Genomic DNA, 11,477 nt, shown 5'->3' on the forward strand with positions numbered 1-11,477 from the left:
CTAGTAGCTACAGTAAGGATCAGTATTACCCTCTGGTATAATCTCTAGTAGCTACAGTAAGGATCAGTATTATCTCTATTAGCTACAGTAAGGATCAGTATTACCCTCTGGTATTATCTCTAGTAGCTACGTTAAGGATCAGTATTACCCTCCGGTATTATCTCTAGTAGCTACAGTAAGGATCAGTATTATCTCTAGTAGCTACAGTAAGGATCAGTATTATCTCTAGTAGCTACAGTAAGGATCAGTATTACCCCCTGGTATTATCTCTAGTAGCTACAGTAAGGATCAGTATTATCTCTAGTAGCTACAGTAAGGATCAGTATTACCCTCTGGTATTATCTCTAGTAGCTACAGTAAGGATCAGTGTTACCCTCTGGTATTATCTCTAGTAGCTACAGTAAGGATCAGTATTACCCTCTGGTATTATCTCTAGTAGCTACAGTAAGGATAAGTATTACCCTCTGGTATTATCTCTAGTAGCTACAGTAAGGATCAGTATTACCCTCTGGTATTATCTCTAGTAGCTACAGTACGGATCAGTATTATCTCTAGTAGCTACAGTAAGGATCAGTATTACCCTCTGGTATTATCTCTAGTAGCTACAGTAAGGATAAGTATTACCCTCTGGTATTATCTCTAGTAGCTACAGTAAGGATCAGTATTACCCTCTGGTATTATCTCTAGTAGCTACAGTAAGGATCAGTATTACCCTCTGGTATTATCTCTAGCTACTGTAAGATCAGTGTTATCTCTAGTAACTACAGTAAGGATCAGTATTACCCTCTGGTATTATCTCTAGTAGCTACAGTAAGGATCAGTATTACCCTCTGGTATTATCTCTAGTAGCTACAGTAAGGATCAGTATTACCCTCTGGTATTATCTCTAGTAGCTACAGTAAGGATCAGTATTACTCTCTGGTATTATCTCTAGTAGCTACAGTAAGGTTCTGTATTACAGTCTGGTATTATCTCTAGTAGCTACAGTAAGGATCAGTATTATCTTTAGTAGCTACAGTAAGGATCAGTATTATCTCTAGTAGCTACAGTAAGGATCAGTATTACCCTCTGGTATTATCTCTAGTAGCTACAGTAAGGATCAGTATTATCTCTAGTAGCTACAGTAAGGATCAGTATTACCATCTGGTATTATCTCTAGTAGCTACAGTAAGGATAAGTATTACCCTCTGGTATTATCTCTAGTAGCTACAGTAAGGATAAGTATTACCCTCTGGTATTATCTCTAGTAGCTACAGTAAGGATCAGTATTACCCTCTGTTATTATCTCTAGCTACTGTAAGGATCAGTATTATCTCTAGTAACTACAGTAAGGATCAGTATTACCCTCTGGTATTATTTCTAGTAGCTACAGTAAGGATCAGTATTACCCTCTGGTATTATCTCTAGTAGCTACAGTAAGGATCAGTATTACGCTCTGGTATTATCTCTAGTAGCTACAGTAAGGATCAGTATTACACTCTGGTATTATCTCTAGTAGCTACAGTAAGGTTCAGTATTACACTCTGGTATTATCTCTAGTAGCTACAGTAAGGATCAGTATTATCTTTAGTAGCTACAGTAAGGATCAGTATTATCTCTAGTAGCTACAGTAAGGATCAGTATTACCCTCTGGTATTATCTCTAGTAGCTACAGTAAGGATCAGTATTATCTCTAGTAGCTACAGTAAGGATCAGTATTACCCTCTGGTATTATCTCTAGTAGCTACATTAAGGATCAGTATTACCCTCCGGTATTATCTCTAGTAGCTACAGTAAGGATCAGTATTATCTCTAGTAGCTATAGTAAGGATCAGTATTATCTCTAGTAGCTACAGTAAGGATCAGTATTACCCCCTGGTATTATCTCTAGTAGGTACAGTAAGGATCAGTATTACCCTCTGGTATTATCTCTAGCTACTGTAAGGATCAGTATTATCTCTAGTAACTACAGTAAGGATCAGTATTACCCTCTGGTATTATCTCTAGTAGCTACAGTAAGGATCAGTATTACCCTCTGGTATTATCTCTAGTAGCTACAGTAAGGATCAGTATTACCCTCTGGTATTATCTCTAGTAGCTACAGTAAGGATCAGTATTACACTCTGGTATTATCTCTAGTAGCTACAGTAAGGTTCAGTATTACACTCTGGTATTATCTCTAGAAGCTACAGTAAGGATCAGTATTATCTTTAGTAGCTACAGTAAGGATCAGTATTATCTCTAGTAGCTACAGTAAGGATCAGTATTACCCTCTGGTATTATCTCTAGTAGGTACAGTAAGGATCAGTATTATCCCTAGTAGCTACAGTAAGGATCAGTATTACCCTCTGGTATTATCTCTAGTAGCTACATTAAGGATCAGTATTACCCTCCGGTATTATCTCTAGTAGCTACAGTAAGGATCAGTATTATCTCTAGTAGCTATAGTAAGGATCAGTATTATCTCTAGTAGCTACAGTAAGGATCAGTATTACCCCCTGGTATTATCTCTAGTAGGTACAGTAAGGATCAGTATTATCTCTAGTAGCTACAGTAAGGATCAGTATTACCCTCTGTTATTATCTCTAGTAGCTACAGTAAGGATCAGTATTACCCTCTGGTATTATCTCTAGTTGCTAGAGTAAGGATCAGTATTACCCTCTGGTGTTATCTCTAGTAGCTACAGTAAGGATCAGTATTACCCTCTGGTATTATCTCTAGTTGCTAGAGTAAGGATCAGTATTATCTCTGGTAGCTACAGTAAGGATCAGTATTACCCTCTGGTATTATCTCTAGCAGCTACTGTAAGGATCAGTATTACCCTCTGGTATTATCTCTGGTAGCTACGGTAAGGATCAGTATTACCCTCTGGTATTATCTCTGGTAGCTACAGTAAGGATCAGTATTTCTCTCTGGTATTATCTCTAGTAGCTACTGCAAGGATCAGTATTATCTCTAGTAGCTACAGTAAGGATCAATATTACCCTCTGGTATTATCTCTAGTAGCTACAGTAAGGATCAGTATTACCCTCTGGTATTATCTCTAGTAGTTTACAGTAAGGATCAGTATTACCCTCTGGTATTATCTCTAGTAGCTACAGTAAGGATCAGTATTACCCTCTGGTATTATCTCTAGTAGCTACAGTAAGGATTAGTATTACCCTCTGGTATTATCTCTAGTAGTTTACAGTAAGGATCAGTATTACCCTCTGGTATTATCTCTAGTGGCTACAGTAAGGATCAGTATTACCCTCTGGTATTATCTCTAGTAGCTACAGTAAGGATCAGTATTACCCTCTGGTATTATCTCTAGTAGCTACAGTAAGGATCATTATTACCCTCTGGTATTATCTCTAGTAGCTACTGTAAGGATCAGTATTATCTCTAGTAGCTACAGTAAGGATCAGTATTACCCTCTGGTATTATCTCTAGTAGCTACAGTAAGGATCAGTATTACCCTCTGGTATTATCTCTAGTTGCTAGAGTAAGGATCAGTATTATCTCTGGTAGATACAGTAAGTATCAGTATTACCCTCTGGTATTATCTCTAGTAGCTACAGTAAGGATCAGTATTACCCTCTGGTATTATCTCTGGTAGCTACAGTAAGGATCAGTATTACCCTCTGGTATTATCTCTAGCTACTGTAAGGATCAGTATTATCTCTAGTAACTACATTAAGGATCAGTATTACCCTCTGGTATTATCTCTAGTAGCTACAGTAAGGATCAGTATTACACTCTGGTATTATCTCTAGTAGCTACAGTAAGGTTCAGTATTACACTCTGGTATTATCTCTAGAAGCTTTAGTAAGGATCAGTATTATCTTTAGTAGCTACAGTAAGGATCAGTATTATCTCTAGTAGCTACAGTAAGGATCAGTATTACCCTCTGGTATTATCTCTAGTAGCTACAGTAAGGATCAGTATTATCCCTAGTAGCTACAGTAAGGATCAGTATTACCCTCTGGTATTATCTCTAGTAGCTACATTAAGGATCAGTATTACCCTCCGGTATTATCTCTAGTAGCTACAGTAAGGATCAGTATTATCTCTAGTAGCTATAGTAAGGATCAGTATGATCTCTAGTAGCTACAGTAAGGATCAGTATTACCCCCACGTATTATCTCTAGTAGGTACAGTAAGGATCAGTATTATCTCTAGTAGCTACAGTAAGGATCAGTATTACCCTCTGTTATTATCTCTAGTAGCTACAGTAAGGATCAGTATTACCCTCTGGTATTATCTCTAGTTGCTAGAGTAAGGATCAGTATTACCCTCTGGTGTTATCTCTAGTAGCTACAGTAAGGATCAGTATTACCCTCTGGTATTATCTCTAGTTGCTAGAGTAAGGATCAGTATTATCTCTGGTAGCTACAGTAAGGATCAGTATTACCCTCTGGTATTATCTCTAGCAGCTACTGTAAGGATCAGTATTACCCTCTGGTATTATCTCTGGTAGCTACGGTAAGGATCAGTATTACCCTCTGGTATTATCTCTGGTAGCTACAGTAAGGATCAGTATTTCTCTCTGGTATTATCTCTAGTAGCTACTGCAAGGATCAGTATTATCTCTAGTAGCTACAGTAAGGATCAGTATTACCCTCTGGTATTATCTCTAGTAGCTACAGTAAGGATCAGTATTACCCTCTGGTATTATCTCTAGTAGTTTACAGTAAGGATCAGTATTATCTCTAGTAGCTACAGTAAGGATCAGAATTACCCTCTGGTATTATCTCTGGTAGCTACAGTAAGGATCAGTATTTCTCTCTGGTATTATCTCTAGTAGCTACTGCAAGGATCAGTATTATCTCTAGTAGCTACAGTAAGGATCAGTATTACCCTCTGGTATTATCTCTAGTAGCTACAGTAAGGATCAGTATTACCCTCTGGTATTATCTCTAGTAGCTACATTAAGGATCAGTATTACCCTCCGGTATTATCTCTAGTAGCTACAGTAAGGATCAGTATTATCTCTAGTAGCTATAGTAAGGATCAGTATTATCTCTAGTAGCTACAGTAAGGATCAGTATTACCCCCTGGTATTATCTCTAGTAGGTACAGTAAGGATCAGTATTATCTCTAGTAGCTACAGTAAGGATCAGTATTACCCTCTGTTATTATCTCTAGTAGCTACAGTAAGGATCAGTATTACCCTCTGGTATTATCTCTAGTTGCTAGAGTAAGGATCAGTATTACCCTCTGGTGTTATCTCTAGTAGCTACAGTAAGGATCAGTATTACCCTCTGGTATTATCTCTAGTTGCTAGAGTAAGGATCAGTATTATCTCTGGTAGCTACAGTAAGGATCAGTATTACCCTCTGGTATTATCTCTAGCAGCTACTGTAAGGATCAGTATTACCCTCTGGTATTATCTCTGGTAGCTACGGTAAGGATCAGTATTACCCTCTGGTATTATCTCTGGTAGCTACAGTAAGGATCAGTATTTCTCTCTGGTATTATCTCTAGTAGCTACTGCAAGGATCAGTATTATCTCTAGTAGCTACAGTAAGGATCAATATTACCCTCTGGTATTATCTCTAGTAGCTACAGTAAGGATCAGTATTACCCTCTGGTATTATCTCTAGTAGTTTACAGTAAGGATCAGTATTACCCTCTGGTATTATCTCTAGTAGCTACAGTAAGGATCAGTATTACCCTCTGGTATTATCTCTAGTAGCTACAGTAAGGATTAGTATTACCCTCTGGTATTATCTCTAGTAGTTTACAGTAAGGATCAGTATTACCCTCTGGTATTATCTCTAGTGGCTACAGTAAGGATCAGTATTACCCTCTGGTATTATCTCTAGTAGCTACAGTAAGGATCAGTATTACCCTCTGGTATTATCTCTAGTAGCTACAGTAAGGATCATTATTACCCTCTGGTATTATCTCTAGTAGCTACTGTAAGGATCAGTATTATCTCTAGTAGCTACAGTAAGGATCAGTATTACCCTCTGGTATTATCTCTAGTAGCTACAGTAAGGATCAGTATTACCCTCTGGTATTATCTCTAGTTGCTAGAGTAAGGATCAGTATTATCTCTGGTAGATACAGTAAGTATCAGTATTACCCTCTGGTATTATCTCTAGTAGCTACAGTAAGGATCAGTATTACCCTCTGGTATTATCTCTGGTAGCTACAGTAAGGATCAGTATTACCCTCTGGTATTATCTCTAGCTACTGTAAGGATCAGTATTATCTCTAGTAACTACATTAAGGATCAGTATTACCCTCTGGTATTATCTCTAGTAGCTACAGTAAGGATCAGTATTACACTCTGGTATTATCTCTAGTAGCTACAGTAAGGTTCAGTATTACACTCTGGTATTATCTCTAGAAGCTTTAGTAAGGATCAGTATTATCTTTAGTAGCTACAGTAAGGATCAGTATTATCTCTAGTAGCTACAGTAAGGATCAGTATTACCCTCTGGTATTATCTCTAGTAGCTACAGTAAGGATCAGTATTATCCCTAGTAGCTACAGTAAGGATCAGTATTACCCTCTGGTATTATCTCTAGTAGCTACATTAAGGATCAGTATTACCCTCCGGTATTATCTCTAGTAGCTACAGTAAGGATCAGTATTATCTCTAGTAGCTATAGTAAGGATCAGTATGATCTCTAGTAGCTACAGTAAGGATCAGTATTACCCCCACGTATTATCTCTAGTAGGTACAGTAAGGATCAGTATTATCTCTAGTAGCTACAGTAAGGACCAGTATTACCCTCTGTTATTATCTCTAGTAGCTACAGTAAGGATCAGTATTACCCTCTGGTATTATCTCTAGTTGCTAGAGTAAGGATCAGTATTACCCTCTGGTGTTATCTCTAGTAGCTACAGTAAGGATCAGTATTACCCTCTGGTATTATCTCTAGTTGCTAGAGTAAGGATCAGTATTATCTCTGGTAGCTACAGTAAGGATCAGTATTACCCTCTGGTATTATCTCTAGCAGCTACTGTAAGGATCAGTATTACCCTCTGGTATTATCTCTGGTAGCTACGGTAAGGATCAGTATTACCCTCTGGTATTATCTCTGGTAGCTACAGTAAGGATCAGTATTTCTCTCTGGTATTATCTCTAGTAGCTACTGCAAGGATCAGTATTATCTCTAGTAGCTACAGTAAGGATCAGTATTACCCTCTGGTATTATCTCTAGTAGCTACAGTAAGGATCAGTATTACCCTCTGGTATTATCTCTAGTAGTTTACAGTAAGGATCAGTATTATCTCTAGTAGCTACAGTAAGGATCAGAATTACCCTCTGGTATTATCTCTAGTAGCTACTGTAAGGATCAGTATTATCTCTTGTAGCTACAGTAAGGATCAGTATTAACCTCTGGTATTATCTCTAGTAGCTACAGTAAGGATCAGTATTACCCTCTGGTATTATCTCTAGTTGCTAGAGTAAGGATCAGTATTATCTCTGGTAGATACAGTAAGTATCAGTATTACCCTCTGGTATTATCTCTAGTAGCTACAGTAAGGATCAGTGTTACCCTCTGGTATTATCTCTGGTAGCTACAGTAAGGATCAGTATTACCCTCTGGTATTATCTCTAGCTACTGTAAGGATCAGTATTATCTCTAGTAACTACATTAAGGATCAGTATTACCCTCTGGTATTATCTCTAGTAGCTACAGTAAGGATCAGTATTACACTCTGGTATTATCTCTAGTAGCTACAGTAAGGTTCAGTATTACACTCTGGTATTATCTCTAGAAGCTTTAGTAAGGATCAGTATTATCTTTAGTAGCTACAGTAAGGATCAGTATTATCTCTAGTAGCTACAGTAAGGATCAGTATTACCCTCTGGTATTATCTCTAGTAGCTACAGTAAGGATCAGTATTATCCCTAGTAGCTACAGTAAGGATCAGTATTACCCTCTGGTATTATCTCTAGTAGCTACATTAAGGATCAGTATTACCCTCCGGTATTATCTCTAGTAGCTACAGTAAGGATCAGTATTATCTCTAGTAGCTATAGTAAGGATCAGTATTATCTCTAGTAGCTACAGTAAGGATCAGTATTACCCCCACGTATTATCTCTAGTAGGTACAGTAAGGATCAGTATTATCTCTAGTAGCTACAGTAAGGATCAGTATTACCCTCTGTTATTATCTCTAGTAGCTACAGTAAGGATCAGTATTACCCTCTGGTATTATCTCTAGTTGCTAGAGTAAGGATCAGTATTACCCTCTGGTGTTATCTCTAGTAGCTACAGTAAGGATCAGTATTACCCTCTGGTATTATCTCTAGTTGCTAGAGTAAGGATCAGTATTATCTCTGGTAGCTACAGTAAGGATCAGTATTACCCTCTGGTATTATCTCTAGCAGCTACTGTAAGGATCAGTATTACCCTCTGGTATTATCTCTGGTAGCTACGGTAAGGATCAGTATTACCCTCTGGTATTATCTCTGGTAGCTACAGTAAGGATCAGTATTTCTCTCTGGTATTATCTCTAGTAGCTACTGCAAGGATCAGTATTATCTCTAGTAGCTACAGTAAGGATCAGTATTACCCTCTGGTATTATCTCTAGTAGCTACAGTAAGGATCAGTATTACCCTCTGGTATTATCTCTAGTAGTTTACAGTAAGGATCAGTATTACCCTCTGGTATTATCTCTAGTAGCTACAGTAAGGATCAGTATTACCCTCTGGTATTATCTCTAGTAGCTACAGTAAGGATTAGTATTACCCTCTGGTATTATCTCTAGTAGTTTACAGTAAGGATCAGTATTACCCTCTGGTATTATCTCTAGTGGCTACAGTAAGGATCAGTATTACCCTCTGGTATTATCTCTAGTAGCTACAGTAAAGATCAGTATTACCATCTGGTATTATCTCTAGTAGCTACAGTAAGGATCATTATCACCCTCTGGTATTATCTCTAGTAGCTACTGTAAGGATCAGTATTATCTCTAGTAGCTACAGTAAGGATCAGTATTACCCTCTGGTATTATCTCTAGTAGCTACAGTAAGGATCAGTATTACCCTCTGGTATTATCTCTAGTTGCTAGAGTAAGGATCAGTATTATCTCTGGTAGATACAGTAAGTATCAGTATTACCCTCTGGTATTATCTCTAGTAGCTACAGTAAGGATCAGTATTACCCTCTGGTATTATCTCTGGTAGCTACAGTAAGGATCAGTATTACCCTCTGGTATTATCTCTGGTAGCTACAGTAAGGATCAGTATTACCCTCTGGTATTATCTCTAGCTACTGTAAGGATCAGTATTATCTCTAGTAACTACATTAAGGATCAGTATTACCCTCTGGTATTATCTCTAGTAGCTACTGTAAGGATCAGTATTATCTCTAGTTGCTACAGTAAGGATCAGAATTACCCTCTGGTATTATCTCTAGTAGCTACTGTAAGGATCAGTATTATCTCTTGTAGCTACAGTAAGGATCAGTATTACCCTCTGGTATTATCTCTAGTCGCTACAGTAAGGATCAGTATTACCCTCTGGTATTATCTCTAGTAGCTACAGTAAGGATCAGTATTACCCTCTGGTATTATCTCTAGTAGTTTACAGTAAGGATCAGTATTACCCTCTGGTATTATCTCTAGTAGCTACAGTAAGGGTCAGTATTACCCTCTGGTATTATCTCTAGTAGCTACAGTAAGGATCAGTATTACCCTCTGGTATTATCTCTAGTAGCTACAGTAAGGATCAGTATTATCTCTATTAGCTACAGTAAGGATCAGTATTACCCTCTGGTATTATCTCTAGTAGCTACAGTAAGGATCAGTATTATCTCTAGTAGCTACAGTAAGGATCAGTATTACCCTCCGGTATTATCTCTAGTAGCTACAGTAAGGATCAGTATTATCTCTAGTAGCTACAGTAAGGATCAGTATTATCTCTAGTAGCTACAGTAAGGATCAGTATTACCCCCTGGTATTATCTCTAGTAGCTACAGTAAGGATCAGTATTATCTCTAGTAGCTACAGTAAGGATCAGTATTACCCTCTGGTATTATCTCTAGTAGCTACAGTAAGGATCAGTATTACCCTCTCGTATTATCTCTAGTAGCTACAGTAAGGATCAGTATTACCCTCTGGTATTATCTCTAGTAGCTACAGTAAGGATAAGTATTACCCTCTGGTATTATCTCTAGTAGCTACAGTAAGGATCAGTATTACCCTCTGGTATTATCTCTAGTAGCTACAGTACGGATCAGTATTATCTCTAGTAGCTACAGTAAGGATCAGTATTACCCTCTGGTATTATCTCTAGTAGCTACAGTAAGGATAAGTTTTACCCTCTGGTATTATCTCTAGTAGCTACAGTAAGGATCAGTATTACCCTCTGGTATTATCTCTAGTAGCTACAGTAAGGATCAGTATTACCCTCTGGTATTATCTCTAGCTACTGTAAGATCAGTATTATCTCTAGTAACTACAGTAAGGATCAGTATTACCCTCTGGTATTATCTCTAGTAGCTACAGTAAGGATCAGTATTACCCTCTGGTATTATCTCTAGTAGCTACAGTAAGGATCAGTATTACCCTCTGGTATTATCTCTAGTAGCTACAGTAAGGATCAGTATTACACTCTGGTATTATCTCTAGTAGCTACAGTAAGGTTCAGTATTACACTCTGGTATTATCTCTAGTAGCTACAGTAAGGATCAGTATTATCTTTAGTAGCTACAGTAAGGATCAGTATTATCTCTAGTAGCTACAGTAAGGATCAGTATTACCCTCTGGCATTATCTCTAGTAGCTACAGTAAGGATAAGTATTACCCTCTGGTATTATCTCTAGTAGCTACAGTAAGGATAAGTATTACCCTCTGGTATTATCTCTAGTAGCTACAGTAAGGATCAGTATTACCCTCTGGTATTATCTCTAGCTACTGTAAGGATCAGTATTATCTCTAGTAACTACAGTAAGGATCAGTATTACCCTCTGGTATTATCTCTAGTAGCTACAGTAAGGATCAGTATTACCCTCTGGTATTATCTCTAGTAGCTACAGTAAGGATCAGTATAACGCTCTGGTATTATCTCTAGTAGCTACAGTAAGGATCAGTATTACACTCTGGTATTATCTCTAGTAGCTACAGTAAGGTTCAGTATTACACTCTGGTATTATCTCTAGTAGCTACAGTAAGGATCAGTATTATCTTTAGTAGCTACAGTAAGGATCAGTATTATCTCTAGTAGCTACAGTAAGGATCAGTATTACCCTCTGGTATTATCTCTAGTAGCTACAGTAAGGATCAGTATTATCTCTAGTAGCTACAGTAAGGATCAGTATTACCCTCTGGTATTATCTCTAGTAGCTACATTAAGGATCAGTATTACCCTCCGGTATTATCTCTAGTAGCTACAGTAAGGATCAGTATTATCTCTAGTAGCTATAGTAAGGATCAGTATTATCTCTAGTAGCTACAGTAAGGATCAGTATTACCCCCTGGTATTATCTCTAGTAGGTACAGTAAGGATCAGTATTATCTCTAGTAGCTACAGTAAGGATCAATATTACCC

Source organism: Salmo salar, chromosome 11 (assembly GCF_965601325.2).
Source record: "Salmo salar chromosome 11, fSalSal1, whole genome shotgun sequence".
Taxonomy (NCBI): Eukaryota; Metazoa; Chordata; class Actinopteri; order Salmoniformes; family Salmonidae; genus Salmo; species Salmo salar.